The sequence below is a fragment of the Vanellus vanellus genome (genome assembly GCF_965231255.1).
Source record: "Vanellus vanellus genome assembly, chromosome: 7".
Lineage (NCBI taxonomy): Eukaryota > Metazoa > Chordata > Aves > Charadriiformes > Charadriidae > Vanellus > Vanellus vanellus.
In genome coordinates, this window is record NC_138912.1 from 8,440,083 (window position 1) to 8,462,414 (window position 22,332).

Here is a 22,332-nt window from a genome sequence, read left to right on the forward strand (position 1 = left end):
AACATTTTTGCATGTGTATTCAATACTTTCTTCCATTGGCATAGTTCTAATATGGTCTTAGGGCAAATAGTGTGAAATGCATGAATTAGTTGCCCTTTATTAAGTCTAAGACCCTAAGAAACCTGTGCGTTTGCTTCTCTCTCACTTGCCAATTCTTCTATTGCCTTTGCTTGATGAAATCAGATCCCTTGTCACATAGAGTTTAAATGTTGTTTTGTGAGAAGATGATCTCTGTAGATGATATTGATACTTACTGCCTTCAGTCTTAGTATAGGCCATTTGTGTTCAGGAGAGTTTTTCTTTTTTGTTAGAAAAGCCAAGTGGGGAAAAATCCAGACAAATTGATTAAAACTTTTAAGACTGAGATTTATTTATTGTAAAGGGAAAACGCCAATCATATAAGCTGTATTTCCAGTTCATATATTAGTCTGCATTTCCTTTCCAGTTTGAGCTCCTGATGTTTCTACCTACACTGTGGTATTCAGACTTAGTGGCAAAGCTCCTCCAGGGAAATGTATGCATGGACCTTCACAGAAGCAAGGCCTAAAGTGTACACATCAAAGAAGAAATGGCCATCTAAATCAAGCAGTAGAAACTTTTCTACTGCACATCTTGAATTTCTAAGAAGCATGCTCAATGGTGAGAATAAATATGCAAAAGTTATTTAAGGAGACTGGATTAATGGGGAAAAGATGAAACTCAATGAATATAGTGTTTACTATAAATCTGTTTCAAAAGGGAAGTGAAGGAGAAATATTTTCATTCTGATGGAAGCTGCCCAAATCCTGCTACTCAGAACATGTCTCTAGAAATCTCTACCTGTGAATAGGAGTTTTGAGTACGTATTTGCCTTTTGTGGGCTTGCGGGGACAGCGAGTAGTGTTGCTGTGATGGTATTACTGTCTCTAAACTTCCTCATGAGCCAAGCCCCGCATCCATCCGGATATAATTAGTATGAAACCTAAAGTTTGGATCCACGGACTACACGGGGCCTTGCCCCGGCGGCGGCAGGGCCAGGGTGGGGGGAGCAGTGCCCGGGGCCGCTCAGCACCGCGGACAGCGGCGGCCCCACGGCCCCGCGCGGGGTGGAGGGGTCCCCCCTCCCCGGGGTGCCGCGGGCAGAGACCACGCCGTCACGCTTTGGCGCTGGGATGCGGGAGCTGTAGGAACTCCTCCGCCGTCGCTCTGCTCCGTCGACAGCAGAGCGTGGTCTGGCAGCAGTGTGCGCACACCTTGCTGGAGTCGACGTCGGCAGAAAAGGGAGTTCGATTGAAACGATTTGAAGACATCTCAAAATGCATCTGTAATGGTAAAGTACCTCATGATAAAACTGAAATCAGAGGTCAGGGATGAGATATCATGTCATGAATCTCTTTAATCAGGGAAGAGAATTTAGCAAAGGCAAAATTATTTCAGCTGAAAGGCTCTTTTGCTGCAACACCATTCCGTTAACACCCTGCACATCTTCATCAGGCAGGTTAGTCAGCTTAATTCAGCCCTACTGCTCTAACCATATTACCATGTTTCCTAAACTCCAGATAATCCAAATGTATATGAAACACAGTTTTGTCCTATCACAGTCAACAGCAGCAAGTTCAACTCCTTGACAACACTTAAAAGAGAGTTCTAAGACCTGTAGGCAGTCAGGATCCTTATTTAGAAGCATTTGCTGCTCTTTCCAGATCTACAGTTGTGTCTGGGAAACTTCTGCTAGACAGTATCGCATTATAACAGATCCAGTGGGGCCAGAACTTGCAGAGCTTGGTTGGTAATCAGAGAGCTCCGGTTCTAGCACTTTGTCCATTTGCTTTCCCTTTCCTTTTTGCTCCCACTCGTATTTAGTTTGTACTGTAAGATTTGCAGGTAGAAACTCTCTCCTGCTATGCTTTTGCATAATTAGGCCAGTCAGTAAATATTGCTTTAATACGGATAACAATAATAAACAGCTTTTCCATCTGTGAGCATATAGTAAATGCTGAAAACTCTACAGCCAGAAGTTCAAGCCCTTTAATGAAACTGTAATGATCGTTTATATTAAAACCAAGATAAATTATAATTTTCTACCTGTTCATTTGGTTTCACAGCATAGAGAGTAGATACACCCCTTTCTAGATGCATGTAGATACACCAGCGCTATAAAACACCCTTGCTGACTCCTATGGGACTATGTTAATGAAAGAAGATTTACAGAGTTCACCTGTTTGAGAGCTTCCAAGAAGTTTAATATCTGGCTATATTTATACATATGCATGCTTCTGTTAAGAAGAATTCTTGAAACAGCCTGTACTCCATAGCTAACTGGTGTGGATATCCAGGTAACACAGCATTGCAGTTACAAAGAAGATTTTGCAATGTCCATTTGTGTTGCTCGATGCAGTCAGAATTCCAACAGCAGAGCAAATCCAGGGCAGACATTTTGATAACAAGAAAGGAACAAATGTATAAAAGGGACCTCTCTCTTGAAAGCTGCATCAGCACAGAGGGGTCTCTGAGGAAGGATTTTTTTGACATTTTCACAAAGAACTATTGCATGTCCCATTGTAAGTTCTTGATGTCTGAAGATCAAGATGTCACAAGTACCAGAAGAAAGAGAAAATACACTTCAGCTTATGTAAAATGAAATTTTTCCATATGATCTTCTGTACTTGCAGGGTATGGTTTGGCAGGTGGTGGTAGGCAGCACAGCGTGGGGATTACCTAACTGTGTGGGGGTTAATATCAGGTCTATTAACTCCTGGCAGCCTGGTCTGGTAAACCAACCAAATGAGTTACTCGCCTTTTGATACATCTTGCAACAATGCTAGTAAGCAACTCTTTTAGTCTTGATTAATGTAAGAGTGAACTGCTGGTGAACTTTCTAGAACTGGCAAGTACTGCACCACAAAACAGTGTAGGACTTAAATTCAGCTCTTTCCATAGCTGCAACTGTGTATTAAGTATGGGCCAATTTTCCTTTGCATTCAGGGTTATTTCAGGTCCAGAACTCATCAGGATTCAGCCGAGGTGGTGTCCTTTAGTTCACACATGAATAATAATTTTTAAAGATACAGAAGAACTTTTGCTTCTAGAGCAAAGCATTATATAGCCGATCAGTGAAAGGTCAGCTGAAACATCGGGTGCTGTCTAAACCAGAATGCTCACTAGCCAATCGCTAGTTAATATAACACAACTTGGTCTATGTTGCTATGTAATAAATATTCAGCTCCATCCGTGTCCGTACACTGCGTGCTTTGAGAGAGGGAAAGAGGGAAGAGCACAGGCTGAGCCATTTTTTCATGGGTTATCCTGCAAAAAAATTAAAAAGGGTCAACAGTCATAGTTTCTAAAATGATGTAGAAAGAAGAGATATCCTTAACTGGAAGGAAATAACTTACTAGCCTTATATGGCCAGCCATTTTTTATGAGAACAGTAAAATTTTATGAAGCAAAGTTTGGAAATCTCTCAGTGGAGAACTTCTAGCCTGTACCATAGAGATGCATTGGAGAAAGCTGAAGGGAAAGATGAGATTTCGAAGCCTTCGAGTACAAATTACCATTTAACTAGTACTTAATACTGGAGCATGATCCCACAGCCCCATTTACCACAAATTCTTGCTGACTGTATTTGGCAGCGTAAGGCCTTTGGGGTCAAGGTGCTCAGTTTCCAGTTTTGCCCTTTCGGTCTCAGAAGTAAGGAAGCATTTCAAACCTTGAGCTTCAAAAAGAATTTAAGAAATGCACAAGAGAGCCAACTTTTAAATGAACTGGAAAGATTTTATGAGGACAGAAGATCAACAAGTGACCAGGACTCCAACTGTGAAAGAAAATGTGAGAAACAGGCACCTCTTCTAGTGTGAAATTGGTCTAATTCTTGGGGCCTTTAGAGTGGCAGTATCAAACAACTGGCCAATATCGTGTACACTTTCCGCCATCCACATGGCATCAACTCCATTACCACATTCTGTGAAGCAGTCAAATTTGCCACAGGTTTGTTTAACCCCTCATTTGAAAGTGGAGATGGAATTTTTTTCCCTCACTGAGGGCTGAATGTGCCTTTCCTAACACACCTAACACAGTCAGTCTTAGCACACACCTCAGTGTTACACGCAAATAACTCTGCAGAAAAAACTCCTGCAGCCAGGAGCCGTAGACGCAGGGATGCAGGTGTACCTGATCTTAAAGGGGGCTTATAAGAAAGATGGGGACAGACTTTTTAGCAGGGCCTGTAGCGATAGGACAAGGGGTAATGCCTTTAAACTAAAATAAGGTAGATTCAGACTAGATCTAAGGAAGACATTTTTTATGCTGAGGGTGGTGAAACACTGGCCCAGGTTGCCCAGAGAGGTGGTCGATGCCCCATCCCTGGAAACGTTCAAGGTTGGGTTGGATGGAACTCTGAGCAACCTAACTGAGTTGAAGATGTTCCTGCTTATTGCAGGGGGGGTGGACTAGATGACCTTTAAAGGTCCCTTCCAACCTGAATCCCCAACATAAGAAGGACATGGACCTGCTGGAGCGTGTCCAGAGGAGAGCCACGAGGATGATCCAAGGGCTGGAGAACCTCTCCTATGAGGAGAGGCTGGGGGCTGTTCAGCCTGGAGAAGAGAAGGCTCCGGGGAGATCGTATTGCGGCCTTCCAGTACCTACAAGAGAGCTGGGGAAGGACTTTTTACTAGGGCATGTAGCGATCGGATGAGGGGGAATGGCTTTAAACTGGAAGAGGGCAGGTTCAGATTAAACATTAGGAAGAAGTTTTTCACTTTGAGCGTGGTAAGACACTGGAACAGGTTGCCCAGAGAGGTTGTTGAGGCCCCATCCCTGGAGGTGTCCAAGGCCAGGCTGGACGTGGCCTTGGGCAACCTGGTCTAGTGGGAGGTGTCCCTGCCTATGGCAGGGAGTTTGGAACTCGATGATCTTCAAGGTTCTTTCCAACCTAAACCATTCTATGATTCGATGATTCTATGATTGTATGTTCACTGGGTGGTGGGTGCAGGTGATGAGTAAACCCAAAGACTACAGCTGTACCTTGAAAGAAGCCCTTACTTCAACAAAGGTCTAAACAAGCTAATTATAAATTGCTGATCATCAGTGTGGGGCTCACAAAAGGTGTGAAGGCTGGCACACTGCTTTAGATATTTAGACATCAGGTGTATTTGCTGGGTTTAATTTACAACGTCCGATAATGGCTTTTTATAGTTTGGGGGATTTCTAGGTATAACTACTGAAACAAACTAGAACTTTGTCAAACCCAAACATGAATTATGTTTCACAGATCTATCGTGCCTTTTCATCCTGCCCTGCTTTGCACCGTCACCTGGAGGAATAGGTGTCACGGGGTCTGCTTGATGGCTCTGCCAGCTCTCAGTCTGCGCTTACGTTGTTAAGACTTCAAACAAACCTGCTGCTGCCAGATACCCTGATAGCAAAAAACCCCACAGTCTGTAGAATAAGTCCTCCGTGCTCCTGAGAAGCTGCTCTTTCTAGTCCAGCCACCTTTACTGTTCTATTGACAGCGTGCAAGAGGAGCATTTTAAGGTGAGTGTGTGTTTGCGTGCTTGTGTGAGTGATTGTGTCTCTCTCTGGTGGGCAAGCCAGGTAAAACTGCTTCCCAGTAAACGTGCAAACAGAGAGACACAGAACTGCGTGATTCGTTAAACCGCTGATCCGATGCCCTTAACAACACAAATTCCTACCAGATCCCGGCTCACAAAGCAATATTGATCGTCTTTCTAAAGGGAGGAATCTCCACGAGGATATTGTTGAAGAAAGGAGGAACATTTTGTCGAGAAGCTGTATTTCAAGTAAAATAACCCTCCAAGCAGCATTCACTTTCAAATCAGTAACGCGCAAGTATAGCTAACTCACAAAACAGCAGCCAGTTATATACGCAGATTTCAATGAGGCTTTTAGGAGAAACAATGGGGCTGTTTTTAAGGGTGGTTGCCCTGTTGAAGTGCATTTCTCTGAATAGATACAATGCTGTAGTGCTGAATGGATTCAATGGTGCTGTCTCAAACATGGCCAGGAGTGTCTAGAAGTGGGTGGAGGTAGAAAGAACTGGTGGGACCCTTCTTATGGTTGACTCAGGCTGCCTCCTCCAATCCTTTCTTTGCACTGGCAGGGGCCGAGATTTCCTTCCCCTTTCCCTCTGTGACAAGCTTCCTTCTCTGCATGAATATTCCCCACCTGGGAATAATAGAATCAAATTTAAAAAATGTGGGCTTAAAAAATTCAGGCATAACTTTGTCTGAACGAGGCGTCTGGGTAACAGAAGACTCTCCTGAGGGAAGTGAGTAATATCTTGGCACCTTGGCTATTTGAAACTGGGAAGGAAAAATACATACACAGATAGAATATAATGTAGGAATCAATCCTGCCTTGGCCTCTGTAAGGAAAACAAGTGACCTTAATGATCTATTCTCTCTCTAGAGCACTCACACAGAAAGCCGTGCTCGTTCCAATTCAGCTGTGTGCCCAGCACATAACACAATGGACCTCACTCCTCAGGAAGCTCTAAGTGCCACTGCAATACAAATAAACAAGTTCTGCACAAGATGGTGAGGGCACCAGCAGCCTACAAAAAACAGCTCTTGGGGCCACACGAAGACTTGGAGTGGGGGGTGGTGCAGCAGGAGCGTTTACTTAAGGAAATTCGCTTTCCTTATTGAAGAATACAATTCAATTCAAAAAGTATGCCTCCTTTTTGCCTTTATAAATTTCACATGCTCACTCCCATACGTGTTAAAATAGAAACGCGCTAACTGCAAGCTTATGGGTGACACCACTGAACAATGCCGTAACATACAAGACATGAGGCAGAAATACATAAATAGCTGCAGGCCATGATCTGCTCTCACTGTTTGTGTGTAGCTCTATTAATACTAATAGGAGTTAAGTGCGCAGAATAAAGTGACAGCTATCGCCCCTTAGCTCTGCCAGCAGTTCTTAAGTACTGCTGTGGTCCAGCCGGCACTTCTCCGCGCTGCACAGAGCTGCCTCAACCACTACGCAAAAGCTACCACCGGACCCCAGCAAACGGCACGCTCCGTCTGCTCCGACCTCAGGTGGGCTGTTTTTAAGGTTCCTACCTCCCGTCTTGCTATGACCTACTGTAACATGAAAGCCATAACAACAACAACAACAGCAATAATAATAATAGTACAATCTCAGTGTGCTCTTGCCTTTTTCAGGACAGCGACTCTTTGGCATAACTTTGATGTTGAAAATGGTGCTAAAAATCGGATTTGGGTGTCCTGGAAAATGGCCTTGAAATTTTTCAGCTAAGAAAGTCACAGAAAATATATGGCATAGGACTACCATGGTAGTCCTATGTCCCACCCACCTCATGGTTTTGGGGTTTTTTGGGGGGGCTGGGGATTGTGGGTTTTTTTTTCCTTTTTTTGTGACATTGTCCATTACCCCTTCTGAGAAGGGAATTACAAACCCTGCAGGAACAGCTTTGGGGTAGTCTGCTCTCCAGGCAGCAAAGGAAATCACTAGTGACCCACCGAATGTCCTGTGAAACAAACAGCACAGACCATTGGAGGAGCCACCTTCCTTCTCATTGTCCCTTTATCAACGTCTTGTCCTCACTCTTCTATGGACGCAAGGGGAAGGGTGGCTGGAGCTGCCCTGGGCAGCTCTGCAGCCTCTGTGCCAGCTGGGGCCTGAAGTGCACAGCAGAACGTCACCATGCTGTGGGACACGGACTAAGGTCTACTGTCTCCAGGTGCTGGACTGTCTCTTTGAGGCTGGGAGGAACCTGCTGGATACTTTCAGTGCTGGCTGGATAAGGCAGACAGTTTCTTCAGTAGTGTTATGTGACCTTCCCAAAGGTCTGTGACCTTCCCTGGTCTGTGTTTGGAAAAACTTTATAGGCATGGGGGGATTCTGAGGATGTCAGAAGTCATTCATTCAATGCTGGGAAGAAAGGTGAATGAAAACCGTACAAAATAGTTTTGAGGTGTTTTTTGACAGCAATATATTCAGAAAAAGCTGCTGGACAGTTTTTGGGATGTGCCAGTCCCTTCTTAGCTAGCTTTTAAAAGCCGGGCAGCTAAATTACTCCCAGTGGCACAGAGAGGATGTTCAGCTCACCTCCACTTCTAGCTACTTCTCTGCTCTTAGTCCACATTTTCCAAACAATTTTCCAGTGTGTGTTGAAATACACTTTTAAAGACAGCTCACCTAAACTCCAATCCAGCCTCTACTGTTGGCAAGAGAAAGTTTCTATCAACTTCAAGTGCCTTGAATCAGGCCATCAGGAAGAAGTTACCACGTGAACTACTTGAAGCTTTTACTCCTCCTAAGGTTTAAACACATAAATGCGCGTTCACACATCTTATATAAAAGAAGTATCCTTTACTCTGCCTGTTCCACCTTAGAACAGATCACGTTTGGATATTTTGCACACTCGGGTATCCTCACTCTGCTGCAGCTACCAATGCAAATACACAGCTGAGGTGCAGGATGGAGGTTGCCCAGCTGTTCTCTTGCTGGTGGCATGCCGTACTCGCTCCAGCTCAGCCCTACACCATCACAGTCCTCGCAAACTTCCATACAAAAGCAGTCAGGCACTCTTGTGGGTTCAGGCCATGATTCACACACCATCCCCCGAGGGGATCTGAGGGACCTCAAAGGAGGGAGATGTTAAGACAAGGCAGTTGTTGCAAAACGAAAACTACAGTCGGACCTGCAAGGTAGATTTGCTTCTAATCCACAATTTAAAGGGAGTGATTTCTCCCTCTTGCCCCTACCGTGATGCCCACTACGCAGGCTTGGTACTTAGGCTTGGCTCTAGAAGCAGAATTTGAAGCTTACTGTGCCTTTTGAAAGAAAATATCGGAGGGCCTGTTATATCTCTTTATTAATAGGTTTTGACTAATCCTCTATTCATTGATGTCCATTATGAGATTATACGGCTAAAATTAAGTTAGTACATACAGTATGTCTACAATGAATTCGATAATTGCGTGTTTCTAAAGGAAAAAATGGTTCAATAATTATGGCTGAGACCAGAAACTGGCATCACAGTCTGTTGACTGAGGAATATTGCTAAAGTGGGGCAGCTTTTCTTTGCCTGTACCAGTTAAACCCCCAAATTGAGGTGGTTCTGCTCTCTTGGAAGAAATGTTAAGAAGTGTTAGTAGTGTGCACAGGGCACAAACATGCATTTTGAGGAGGAATCAAAAGCCCCAAGCTGGCAACAGTGAGAAGTCTCGTGGCAGGAGCTGTTCTCAGAGGAGAAGAGATTTATTAGCAGTTACATTCGCAGTTTATTTCTATCAATAGGATTTGTGCTATGGGAAAATATGTCACGTGGTCCAAATCCTTTTTTGAAATGACTGTATAAGCGACAAATTAAATAGCTATATTCCTTCCTTTTGCACAACTCAACTAATTACGCGTGTTTTTAAGAGGTCTTCTAAGTGCATATATTTGCTTTAGAGTGCAGCTATATTTCATAGCTTGACAGACCAGTTTCTGAAGAAGTTAGCTCTAAGATGAGGCAACTCCGTGAAAAAATTAAACATGGAAGGGGGATGTAATTAATTACTCGGTCTCAAAACTGGAGGTACAGAAGCCTCAGTAACCTAGGGTTTGAAGCACCAGACGTGCTGCTGGGCTCTGCCTTCTGTTTGAGGGTGTCGTACTGGTGGGGACCCCCATGGAGCACAGCCCCAAGGATCCCCTTGTTCTTCACAGTCCCACCGTCCTTCACCTTTACACCAGAAAATGATCCATAGCAGAGAGTCATATCAGCAGGAAATTACAAATAGTAAATACCAATGCAGAAAATAATCCCTCAGACTCTTATCAGCCTTTCATGAATAACATTAGGCGTATCAAATATTGCATCCCATCTGGGAGCCTTTGTAGCTTAGAGATGAATTTGTGGCTACAATGCTGGACCTGGATGTCAGGTAGTTTAGGAATTAATTCAAGCTCTACACCTGTCTGACAGTGTAACGACAGTAAGACCCTTTGTCCCCTTACAGCTATTCAGTGAGCATCACCTAGTCGTTAGTCCATTCCCTCTCACCCATGGCTTTTCCATAGAACGGTCCGTGTAGCAGCCCAGTCCTGTCTGTTTATACACATACACACATATAGATAACCTCTTTGAGATAAGGATTACACATTCGATAAGCACCTGCAACAGTTGTGCCCAGATGTTGCATATACACTCACCAATAAAGCCAGCCTGAATTGCCTGTTCCTGGGAGGTTTCCCAGATGTGACACACTCTGAAAGGATTACATCATTTGTAGACCAAATTGCGAATGCCAAGATTTTTTTTTTTGGAGGAGGAGGAGAGGAGACTGCTTTTTATGAGGAAATACATTTATATGATGCTGAACTAGTAAAACCACTGCTTTCTATTAATCTTAGTTTACTTTATACCCAGGGCCTATTGTCAGGCTTGACTGACACAGAAGTCTTCTACGCTTAAGACACGAAAAGAAGAAAATAGCACACCTAGTGTATTCTTCCTGCCTGATCACTACATCCGTAGATAAAATCTGGCTACAAGCTCTCATGTGAGGAACTTCCAGGAGAGGCAGAAGTTCAGCATGAAAATAGGCAGCTAAGTACAAAAGGGAAGTTAATCTTTCCAAGAAAAGTCAATACATTATGCTTCAAGTGGCTGCATACTGTGCTGAGCAGGTAAATTGTAAGAGCTTTGTAGGACACTTGTTTCGAACTAAAATGGCTTTTTGGTTTTAAAATCTCTCCCCTCTTTTCACCAGTTTTCTAAAGTTATGCTCCCACCCTCTTGTAGCCGGCTGGTCCCTCTCTCCCCACTGTTGGTGCTTACAAAATGAACGGCCTCTCTGGAGGATGACTTACCGAAATGCAGGGTCACATCTGCAGGCCTTACTCAAGCAAAACTCATATTGACTCAACCACACTTTTATAGAAACAAGGACAGCAGAACCTGGCCTTCCCTCACAGCCAGAGTGAGACATCTGACTAAAAGGGGAATCACTGAAGGAGCAGCTCCCAAGAATAAAACAAGCCAACAGTGAGAACTTCCATCCCTGCACCCTCTGTCTTTACAGTGGGTGAAACCCTGCCCTCATCAAAGTCAGGGACATAAATGACTTTGACTTACAGAACCAGAAGTTTCACATTTTAAATAGATTTGATATGATCTCTGCAGATGCCTGGAAGAGCTGCAAGACCATCACAAATGATTTCCCTCTCCGAGTATGATATACTGAGCTGACTCATGCCACTCACATTAGCTGTATTGCTTTATAAGTCCAGTCTTTTCATCTAGTCTAGTCCCTGGCATGTGTATCAGACCTGAACAGGTCTGGATTTTATTTTCTGTTCCTCCTCCTTTTATTCGTGCATTTAGCAACAGAAACGGATAACTCCTAGAGCAAAGGATGACTTTGCTGCAGTGCTTCCAGACTTAAAGTTGGTGGCTCTGATGGAACATCTTCTACATTTTTCTCAGCTAAGTTCTCCCACATAACATTTTGCTTTAACTTTAGATTTTGTGTTGGCAATGGATGGGATGGAGAGTTCCACAAGGTGGATAAAAGTCCCTTACAGAAAGTCTCCCTGGAACAGCAGGTAAAGGCATTCCCTCCCAAACCCATAGAACCACCTGAGCAGCCAGCGAGGCCCCTACAAACTCGGGAAGAGCAAGCAAGGGGGCAGAGGTGTGGAGCAGACAATGCAGCTCACTGGTAGGGCACGTCTGGGGTCCTGCTCTGCATGCCCTGAACGGTATTTTCCCCTCCATCAGATTCCCGGGTGAGGGTGATACCTGCCTCCTCCGAAGATGAATGCTCTTCTGTGGATGAATTTTACAGTCCCCGAAAGAAAAAAAAAAAACAACAAACAAACAAGCCTTAAGCTATGTGAGATTTAAATAAGGACTAACCACTCCGTACATTGGGAGCTATATTTTGGGAATATAGGAAATGGGACGCTCTGTTCAGCAGCAAGAGAGCTGCCTGGGCTCTGCGTTTCAGGACGCTGGTGCTGGCACTGCACTGAGACCGCCTGCCCACGTAAGCCTATAAAATTGCCGGAGCTTAACTTTTACAGCCATAAAGTTTCAGAGAGTGATTTGTAGTTCCAGAATTGCTCTTAATATTCTTTATTCTTGTCCCACCACTCCAAAATCTGGAGCAATCCAAAGCATTGTGGGGAGCTGGTGCTCCCGGTTTTCTTCCTTATGATTACACCGACCCAATGAGATGTCACTGCACCGTGTGTAACAGTAATAGTGAGCACTAAATCCCTTGCTACGTGCAGTCTCTGGAGTGACATTCATGCAAGACATTCACCTAACCATTCTGAATAGTGGACCAATTTAAAAAAAAAAAAAAAAAAAAAAAAAAGAAACCAGCAAATTCTTTCTCTCATATATCCATGAAAAGAAAAAGAGATAAAGTCCTGGAATACATTACTGGCTATAAATCGGTGCAGCCTTCATAATCACGCACAGAGACAGAGCAGAGGGGAATAAACCCAAATGATGTATGTCTCTGTTTGCAGAAAACTAACCTGGGGGAGTACCAGGAAAAACAACTAGGAAAAAACGCATTATGAAAATATTTTACATTCTGTCAGCTTTTGCTTTTGTCAGACAAGAAGTAAAAAGGCAGGAGAGCATGATATTAAGATGCCACTACCTAATAATTTCTTGATAATTGCCCTTCAAGAGCAAATGACAATGAAATGAGTAAGGTAGAGCTTTCACCCACTCTATCCTGATTTAGGCAGTATGCTTTGGTACACACTTCCTTTGAGTAAACAGTACCTATAGTTATACAGGATCTATTCTCCCATTGATGTACCAGGGATTTATGTAGGTGAGTCCCATTAATGCTAATGGAAGTTATGTGTGTAATTCCCCTTTTTCAGCAATGAGAGAATAGACCTTTATGTTTCTAAAGTAATTACAGCCTTAGCTCTGGCTAGGCTGTTCTCCCCACCCTCCCCCCTTTGATAACTTCTTTGCTTCCCTCCCCAGCATTGACTCTGGGAGGAAAAAAAGGGATAAATTCCTCCATTCAGAAAGGAAAATTGGAGAAATAGCTGAAAGGTGAAACAAATGTAACTAGATCCACTCATTGTGTGAAGGAAATGCAAATACAGGAAGCCAATCTACATCCGCTACCTTGGCTGTGCTTTTGGGGACAGATGTAGATTCATTTTCCTTAAACTGTGTGTTCATTGAGTATTCACTGTTTTCTGGGCATGTAGGTTATTTAGAAAGAACAAGGGCAGGGGGGTGGGTGGCACTTCATTCTTTACCCATTGTAGAAGAACTACACATTTTGATACTGTCAGACTTTTGCAGAAAAAGGTAAAGAGTAAAGTGAATGGAGATTTCGGAGAAGGAATGAATTGATTCACAAAACCCACCGTTATCATCTGAGTGTGAGCTGTGGGACAGCGTACCCCATGTGAGAGGTTAAACACCCTGGAGTTTTGTAAGACCTCCTTTAATGCGATTTCTTAGCCCTGAGTTTAATGCCAGCAGGTTTCAGAGGGCGTGACGTGCATACTGTCAAATACCCGAGATTGAAACATTATGTTTGTGTTCTGTTCCTGGTTTTGTGACAGATTATCTCTGAAAGTCACGTGCCAGGTCTTTTATTAAACCTCCCCGTTACTAACGCACGGATATTAATATTTTCCTTTTGGAGCAGGATGACGGGCAGTCTACCTCATTGGTGTAGACGAGCTGTGCAGAGAACACCTGTATTATTTACCTGTTTAATCACTGCAGGCGTTTCTGTCAATAAAATCACAGGAGTAATATTTTGCATCCTCCTGAAGAGACCGGGTTACGTTTGCAGTTCCGCCGACTCCGTTTCCATCCTTGCCGTTGCTCTCCAGAGCTGACCCGAGGTCCCTCAGGAGGGACGGGGCGCAGCGGGGTCCCTGCGTACCTGGCTGAGGATGGACCCTCCGAGGGCTGAGCTTGCTGCTGCGGGGGCTGCTGGTCGTGATGTGTCTCTCTGTCCTCCGCCAGGGCAGCCGGCATCGCGCACGCCACGGCCGCCCGGTTTTGCCGGTTGCTGACACGCACAAAAAAAAGGGACCGAGGACATTTTTTTGCTCCCTGGAAATGTCCCGCCACCAGCCAGCCCCGCTGCCGCAGGTACGTTTAGAGCAAGTAGCACGCTTCGAGGGCTGATTTCAGCAGGTGCGAGCGTGGTTGCGATTTTCACCAACGTCCCTGAAAAGCCACAAATGTAAATTCAAAGGCAAAAAAATCAACTTGAGAAATTCCTGGAGGCTATGCAGCACACAGCTCAAAGTTTCACGGGTGCAACAACCAGGGTGAGGAATCGCACTGCACGCTCTGCCTCCTTTTTTTTTTTCCTCTTTCATTTAAACTCTTCACTTCATCTTTTTTTTTCCTCTCTTTTTTTTTTTTTTTTTCCTGTTGCTACAGAAATCAAGGGGGACAGACAGTACCCAGCAGGATCAGGCCCTCAATTAGGAATCCTTCTATTTTACTAATCTCCTGCAAAAAGGAGTTGTATATTCTTGTGGTTCTTTGCCACCTGGCAGGGATAACAGAAAATACCCAACAGTTTCTTACGGGCTCACCCAGAGTTTAATACCCTTCCTGCCACGTCAAGAGAAGAAAGGAAGAGTGGGTGGAAACTTTTTTAAGTATCAAATCAGTCAAAATGCTGATTTATTTTCTTAAAAGCTTGGTAGAGATTAACCCCTGTGACATTTACAACACACATACATTAACCGGATTGAAATACCACTAGAGCTGTAAATGTGAGGGGGAGTGGAGGGAAATGATTGGAATGGGGAGAAAAAAAAAAAGTTGGACATATTCACTACACACTCACCTCCCCAAAGAGGCTGGAGTGGTTTTCAGGGGCTACTTCCCTCCCTGTTATTTTTTTTTTTAGTGCAGTAATACTGAATGGAAAGCACAGATTCCACCGGCAGCAGTTCATAAGCATGGCTTTATCTGAAAGCTCTTTCTCTGAGCAGTCCAGCGAAAAACGAGAACCATTTGGTGCTCTGGAGCAGTTACTTTCCATTCACCTTGGAAAGAAATACTATTTTTTCTTTTCCTAACGATCTGCTGTGGTTCTCGGGGAAAGCCCTTGCTTTGAGGTAAACTTTGTCTTCTGCTCTGATCCTGTGCAGCTCCAGAGAAGCTGGCAGAGTTTGGGGAAGGCACGGAGGGGTCTGCAGCAGGATTTCTTGAGTTAGCTCGTTCAGTCTCTTCTGCTGCCTCACCTCCTGCCACTTCAGGCCTGTTTTATAATGAGCGCTGTACGTGGATGAGCCTGGAACAAGCCCTGCTCACCTTCCTCATGTGAATAATCAGTTCAGGAGACAGAGCCCAATACACCTCCAGATGCAGGTCTAGGTCTGCAGAACTAATTCTTTTTTTTTTTTTTTTTTTTTCTGGTTGAAACTTGTCAAATATGCCACCTTTTCCACCAGCAGATGCTCTGCACTCGCTGAGCAGCTCCTCCAGCACATCACAGGGAGGGCACGTGGAAGCGCCCTGCCACATACACAAACCCCGGCTCCTCGAGTCACTTGGAATTCCTTCTTCTTGCCTTTTGATTTTGTTGCTAAGAAGTAAATTGAAACAGAAATAAACCTGTAAAACAGCCAAAATCATTAAAATCCACCTACATGCTGAAAAATTTCAAATATATTGTGGGAAAAGGAATGTTATCAGCCTTTTCACCCATGCATCGAAGTTTTGACATTTCCATTCACTTATTTTTTCAGTTTCTGAGGGAATTATTTTTTTCCAGCTTGATCATCCTCTTTTCCATCCATCTCTTAAGGTGCTTCTGTGGTCCTGCCTTGTTTCTGAGATATACCTTACTTTACGATTTTTAAGCACCTGACCCAGAAAGAGCCAAGCCAGAGAGAGTTACTTTTATCACGATGAGAGCAGTGAATCAGTCATTCATATCGAAAATGCACCTTGAGATAACTGAACAAGATTAACTCCTGGTAGCTCTCCTTTCTTTATTTGACACTTAAAAAAATACTCTTTTTTTTTTTTTTTTTTTTTTTTTTTAATATGAGTCCAGAAGATGCTGACAATCTCATTTGCAACCCTTCCATCACCGAAAGTGCTTTAGGAGATCAACAGGAAAATGCACCACTTTTTGCTGTTGTCTCCAAAGGGATACTTCACATTTCCTCGGCACTTTGTGCTGGGAGGGTTGGTTGGTTTGTCTTACGGTAATCGTGCAAGCGCTATGACTTTGTCTTACCTTCCACCTCTAACGATAGGTCCTTGTTCTTTGAGTAGCAAGTCTCTGCTGGTTAAGGAATCTACCGTTGCTTTTTTTCTTGTATTGCTCATGAAAAAGTACATCTGAGCGGTTGTTCTTTGGTGAAAGAATTGCTACTGTAGTTTCCTTTCTGTGTACGTTGATGTGCTATGGAAGCTTTTATTACGGGGTTTTTACATTCAACACCTTGAAACACTTCCATGAAAAAAGTCTCTTAAGTGTTTTGCCCTTGCCTAGAGCAGTGTCTAATGAAAAATATTCATTATGAGCAAATGCGGGGATGAAAATATACCAAATGTATTCTGCCTAAAAACTTGCATTCAGCAAGATTATAATAATACACACGCACTTTATATCTTTCTACTTTATCAGGCTGTGGGAGGCAAACTCCTTTGACCTATGAAGTTGATCTGTGAACTGTGTCAAAAAATTCAAAACCTCACGGTTGAGGTTTGTGCATTCTATTAGCATAATTTACCACCCAAGCTGTAAATGTACACTTTGTACAATGGCATGCTGAACAGATAGCATTTTACAACTTCCTAAGGGGGAGTGTTTATATCTAACATTTCTTGTGCACATTTGATTATAAGTTTGCCATAATAGCTGCCTTTTTTCCTTTTTTCCATCCTCCCCCCCCAACCCCTCCCCCCCTCCCCCCCCCCCGTCATCTGCTCTGGAAGTGCCTAATAAAAATGTCTTCTCTACTTCAGATCCTGGATGTTTACTTGTGCCACATAATGGACCAGCAGAATATGCGGGGAAAGGGACTTCGGCCTGGACTCACCCACCTCCTCCGGAGAAGGACGGGAGAAGGGATGTCAGACCCTTGGGTCGTATTTGGATTTCTCCAGCCCTCCAAAACCCACTTTTTGCGTTAGAAATAACAAAATGGAAGAAGGATCCAAACCTGAAGCTGAAATATAAGCAGCCCTTGGCTTTATTTTTTGTGTGCATGTGGAAAGGGTGTTTGTAGAGCTTACTTCACGGTTACTAAAGCTTTGTACGACCGATTCAGAATCAGCAACAAGATGATGTGTGCCGTCCCCCCCTCCGCCGTAACCCCTCTAGCTACACCCTCCCTTCTTTTTTTTTTTTTTTTTTTTTTTTAATTCCTGAAATTAAAATGTGTTGGAATGCTCAGTGCTGCTTTTCACTCTCTTTTCAATGGGCCCTTTAGTTTTTCACACCAAGGTGTCCTTTGGGGTGCCAGGTCAGGCTACCAAAACAGCTTCTAGGAGGGGATTAGGACCAATTAACATCTTTGTACACAAAAGCCACTGGCAGCTGAACAGGCGGCCTGGTGGCCTGCTCGGGAGCTGCATTTTAAATAGGGGCCTTCTGTACTTGAGCTCAAGTGGGAAGAGGCGGAGAAAGTTTTTATTTATAATTGAAAATGCTGCTCCTGGATAAAGTCTAATGAAAGGCAGAGTGGTGTTCAAAAGTATCTAACAAATACCATTTGAATATTGGCCTTTATTGTATGATTTCCATCAAGGATAGCATAACAATATAGTCATTTCTCCTACATATTGAGATGAAGTGATTTTTCTTGTAGAGGAAAACAGCTTCATCCACACATTGCATCGGCCCTCCTGGTTTTCATTTCTTGTTTTAAATTCAGCTATACATTAAAGACGCCTGGTAGGACGGCTGCTCAGGAGTGATATATGTCCATAAATCTCTTTTTGAAGGGAACCGTGCCGTTCATCTAGCTGATCCACCAAAGCCTACAGAAAAAAAAAAAAAAAAAAAGAGAGAGAATTTAAGTATATGCATCAGGCTGGAGGGGGAGGGAGTCCTACAAGGGAATCGCTGTGTTTCATATGAGTAAATTTGCATTTATACTCCTTGGGTTTGTGCAAAGAGGGAAAAAACTAAAGAGCTCCAACTCTGAAGTGTTGAATTCAGCCAAGCCAGATCCTCAGCGGAGGTAATGGCCTTAGCAGCTTGGCCCCGGGTATTTTGCACCTGACTTAATATCTTTACTTCTGCTCTGCTTTGTTTTCAGCGCATATCACTTCTAAATCATCACTCTTGCAATCTGATCGGGCATTAAAGCTAAAGGAAAGGGAAAGAAATATATGGTGTGCGAATTACTATTGTACGCAACCTAGCAATTTACAAAGGCTTGTAAGTGGGAGTTGTGTGAATTCGCAGCGATGCTATGTTTTAACGATTGTAATGAAACTGATTTCTGTATTTTGAGGATGAGCCCTTTTTCAAACACAATATTTGTAATCACTGCATAAGCATTCTTGCTCCCCCTTTCATATTAGTAATAGTAGGGCAGTTTTGTATATTTTTATCGCTCGGGCTGAAAAGTCATTTCTGGAAGTTTTCGAACCATGTGTTTGATAGGGAAAAGATTCATGGTAGGAAATAATAGCACAAATGTAATAAGCCCGCCAGGCAAGCTGGTACTGACATACCTGATTGACATGATTTTAAACGAAGGAATTATAAGGTGTAGGGATGGTGCACAAAAGTTTCCAAGAGGCTTGCAACCACCTGGCTAAAAGCAAATAAGAGGGAGACGAGAAGTTGGGTCCGTCTGCATTGGTTTAGCCGCATCCGTACACGTGAAGGATGTGGTCTGCCAGAAGAGCACTGGATGTCATTCGCTGCGGTGCTTATTCATGTATTTTTGGTAAGCAGCAAAAATATGGATTTCTCTCCGGGTTGACGTGAACAGAGAAACCCTAATCACGATCATTTTCAGCCTCCTGGTTTACACAAACAAGGAGAGATTCCACTTAGCGCGACGTTCTGCAGCAAACATTAATACACTCGCTATGTGTGGCTTTGCCCCTTCCTACCCCCTCTTTAGTTTCAGATACTGTATTGTATTTCTTCCGACATGTTGATTCTACCTAATGTTAAATGGTAATTGGCAGTAGTATAGGTGGGGAGAGAAACATTGTTATATTTTGTTCATTTTTCACACTTCAGCAGTTATCCCTTTCTCTCCCTGGCTGTACGCTTATTAGTGTATGAAATGCAGGTGTGTGGGAAATGGCAAGCACACATTGACAGGTTATTTTGTTGGCCACTGCCTAATTAGTAGCATAGTGGATGCACCCTGCTAAGCTTTAGTGTGGTGCAGTAGAGCTGGTCTGTTCTAATTTCCTCACAGCTTTGATATTCAGCAAGAGATTGACGGTTCGCACAAAGAGCCAAAGCGCGACGGAGGCCTGCAGAAACAATGGCCCTTCTTGCTTGTAGACACCACAGATGTGAGAGAAAGCTGACTAAAAACAATTGGCCGACACTGTCTAATTGTCTCCAATGTCAGCATCATTAATGTTTTCCCATGTAAAAAGTAAAAGGCCAAGGTTGTATCCTCCCTTTATTTTGAGTCACATGATTATGTAACTTACTGAGATTCAGATTAAGTGTTAATTGTATTTGTGCAATAAAGAAACTGAAGCTACCTTGAATTTAATGAATATGTACTTAATTAATTTTGACAGCCTTTATCTTTATTACCTATTGAATAATCACAATCAGAATTAATAACATTTATAGGCAATTAAAATTACAGCCTATTTAATGATAATATATGTTTACATCTTTTGCTGAAATACAAATTATGAATACTTATTAGCAAAGAAGTTGTTTCCCTGCCAGGAGGGTTTCTTGTCTGTGTTAACAGCAACAAACAACAATAATCAGTTCAATGTGTAATAGTGCCTTTCACATCAGACAATCTCCCAAAGCGCTGCACAAGGGCACATGAGAAAAGGCTTCGCGGAATTTAAAGGTAATCACTAAATGGCAAAAATTGTAGTGTGCCTGGAACAAATGCTTCAAAATTACACACGATAAGACAAGTCCGACAATATTTGAGCAGTTTCAAAGCTTTATTTTCTCGCAGAAAAAATAATAAGAGGAAAAAGGGCCCATCGAGGGTACAACATCAAACTCTTTGCTGACCCGGTAACACCAGACCAGAGCTTCCGTAACCGCGTGCCGGAATATCTCCACTGACACCAGCACGGCTAAAAGTCTTTTGGCCCTGAGATCTTATGCAGAAATCCTAATTCCCTGCTACTATGGAGGGAGAACAGGCACAGCTCTGATTCTACCAGTGCTCGCGAGGGTAGGCTGCTTGATACAGCAAATCATACAAATAAAGATGCTTTTGAACGGTGAATCCTTTCTGCCACCACCCAAGAGCAGTAGAGTCGTTGCAAATGAAAAGAAAAAGGACATGGGCTGTTCAAGCAAGGACGAAGGATCGGGCCTGGCATTTGGCAGGTGTAACTTAAACCAGCAAATGCATCGGAAAAAACCAGCTGGTGCACATGCCCACAGATGCTGCATACATCTGCACACACGCACTCCCTGGTTTAGTCTGCACAAGTCATTTCACTCTTGGAATGTTTATTTTCTCAACATCTCTCCCATTCAGGGGACGGAGAGTCTTTGTCCCATCACACAGCCACTGTTCTCAGCGAGATGCACAACTCTCACTAAATAATGGGACTTTGCATAACCCAGTTCAGGAAAGAATTGGGTCTGATATGCGTGTAACCTACGAGAAATAACCAACTATCCCATGAGACCTGAACACACGGCCATTCGGCAAGTCCACGTGGAGCCAGGATTGGAAACATGCATGTCCAGGCTCACATGCTCAGCATCAGCTCTGCTTTCCCCTCCCAACCCTTCGTCCCCCCAGCACCCTGCTTGGCTTTGCAGAGCAATGCTCCTTTCTCTCTCACTCCTGGCCCCAAATCATCAGGAACAGCCACTTGGAAAACCTATATCAGCAAAGTGACACCTAAAATCTCAGTGCAGGAGAGAGGAGGGGGGGCTGGGTGATAGCTGGGGGAACAGGGCCATCTTTTTTCTCCATATATTCAAAGATGTCTCACCTACCCCATCGTATGGCTCGTTGTGGGAATTTCCTAAATGGAGAGGTCTCATAAATACTGATTTAAAAGGAAGAGCAGTAGGTGTACGCAGCTCCTTCCCTCCTATTTCCAACAAGGATGACTTTGTCCCCTCTTCTAACCACAGAGCAGTGTAATCGTTAAAAGCTGCCTGTGATAAACGCACCGTGCCAGACCCTCTATTATGTGTGTGTCTGTTCCAGTCACTGGGAGGTCACGGTGTCCAGTGACTCAGGATGGCCACCACAGGTGAAAGAGGGACGGAAAAGGAGCTAGCGGCCTTCCAGATGACTTTGCTTCTGCTGTGTGCACTTGGACAGCCTCACAGGGCAACCAGCAACAGAAAGCAGCGGAGGTGCTCCTTGTTTGCTGAGTAGAGGGGAACTGGTATTTTTGGGTAGATCTACATGGTTAAATAAAAGAAGGGAAGGAGCAGGTTGGACGCCTGGGCCTTCCCTTGACCATATTGCTTAGATCACTTCCCAGCTTGCTCTCAAGGCTATAGCTAAGTCTCCAAGGTAACATTAAGGACAGGTTGTTGCAGTAATTGCTCTCAGAAGGCAGCATGTCCTGTGATACCATGCAGTTTGGTTCCTCTGGCGTTATCCCAACAGGCTTTGCAGTCCTAAACATTCTCACAGACCCCCTCCATCTCTCAACCCCAGTGACAACACACAGTCTTGGTTTATGCAACTTAAAAAAAAAAATACTAAAAAAAAATTATAAATCTAGTGAGCTGCAACACAGCCCTTGTGATATTTCAGGTATTTTGAAAGTTAAAAAGAGACAGAAACAATCGTATTTTTAGGGTTTAAGACCACAGTGTGCCTAGGAAATACTGAGAGCCACCTCCAGTGTAGTGTAAACATGGCCCATCCAGAGGAACTACCCCTGAGCAACAAGGATACAAGCCAGGTTGAGCTTGTTGACCATGGGGATAGTGATTTCTCCCTGGACTACTTCTGTTTATCAACAAAGATATATAGCCTTTGTAGCACCTTCTGAACGAATTAGAAGCCACCAACAAGCGACTAACCTGGCTTAGAAAAACAGGTTCCTGTATCCCAAATAACCTCATCCCTGTCCACTTTGTGGAAAGAATGGAAAAACTCCAAAAAATGGAAAAATGAAAAGGAGTGAGTAGTGTGAGACAGAGAAGCTGAAGGAAAAGGCAAAGAGGGAGA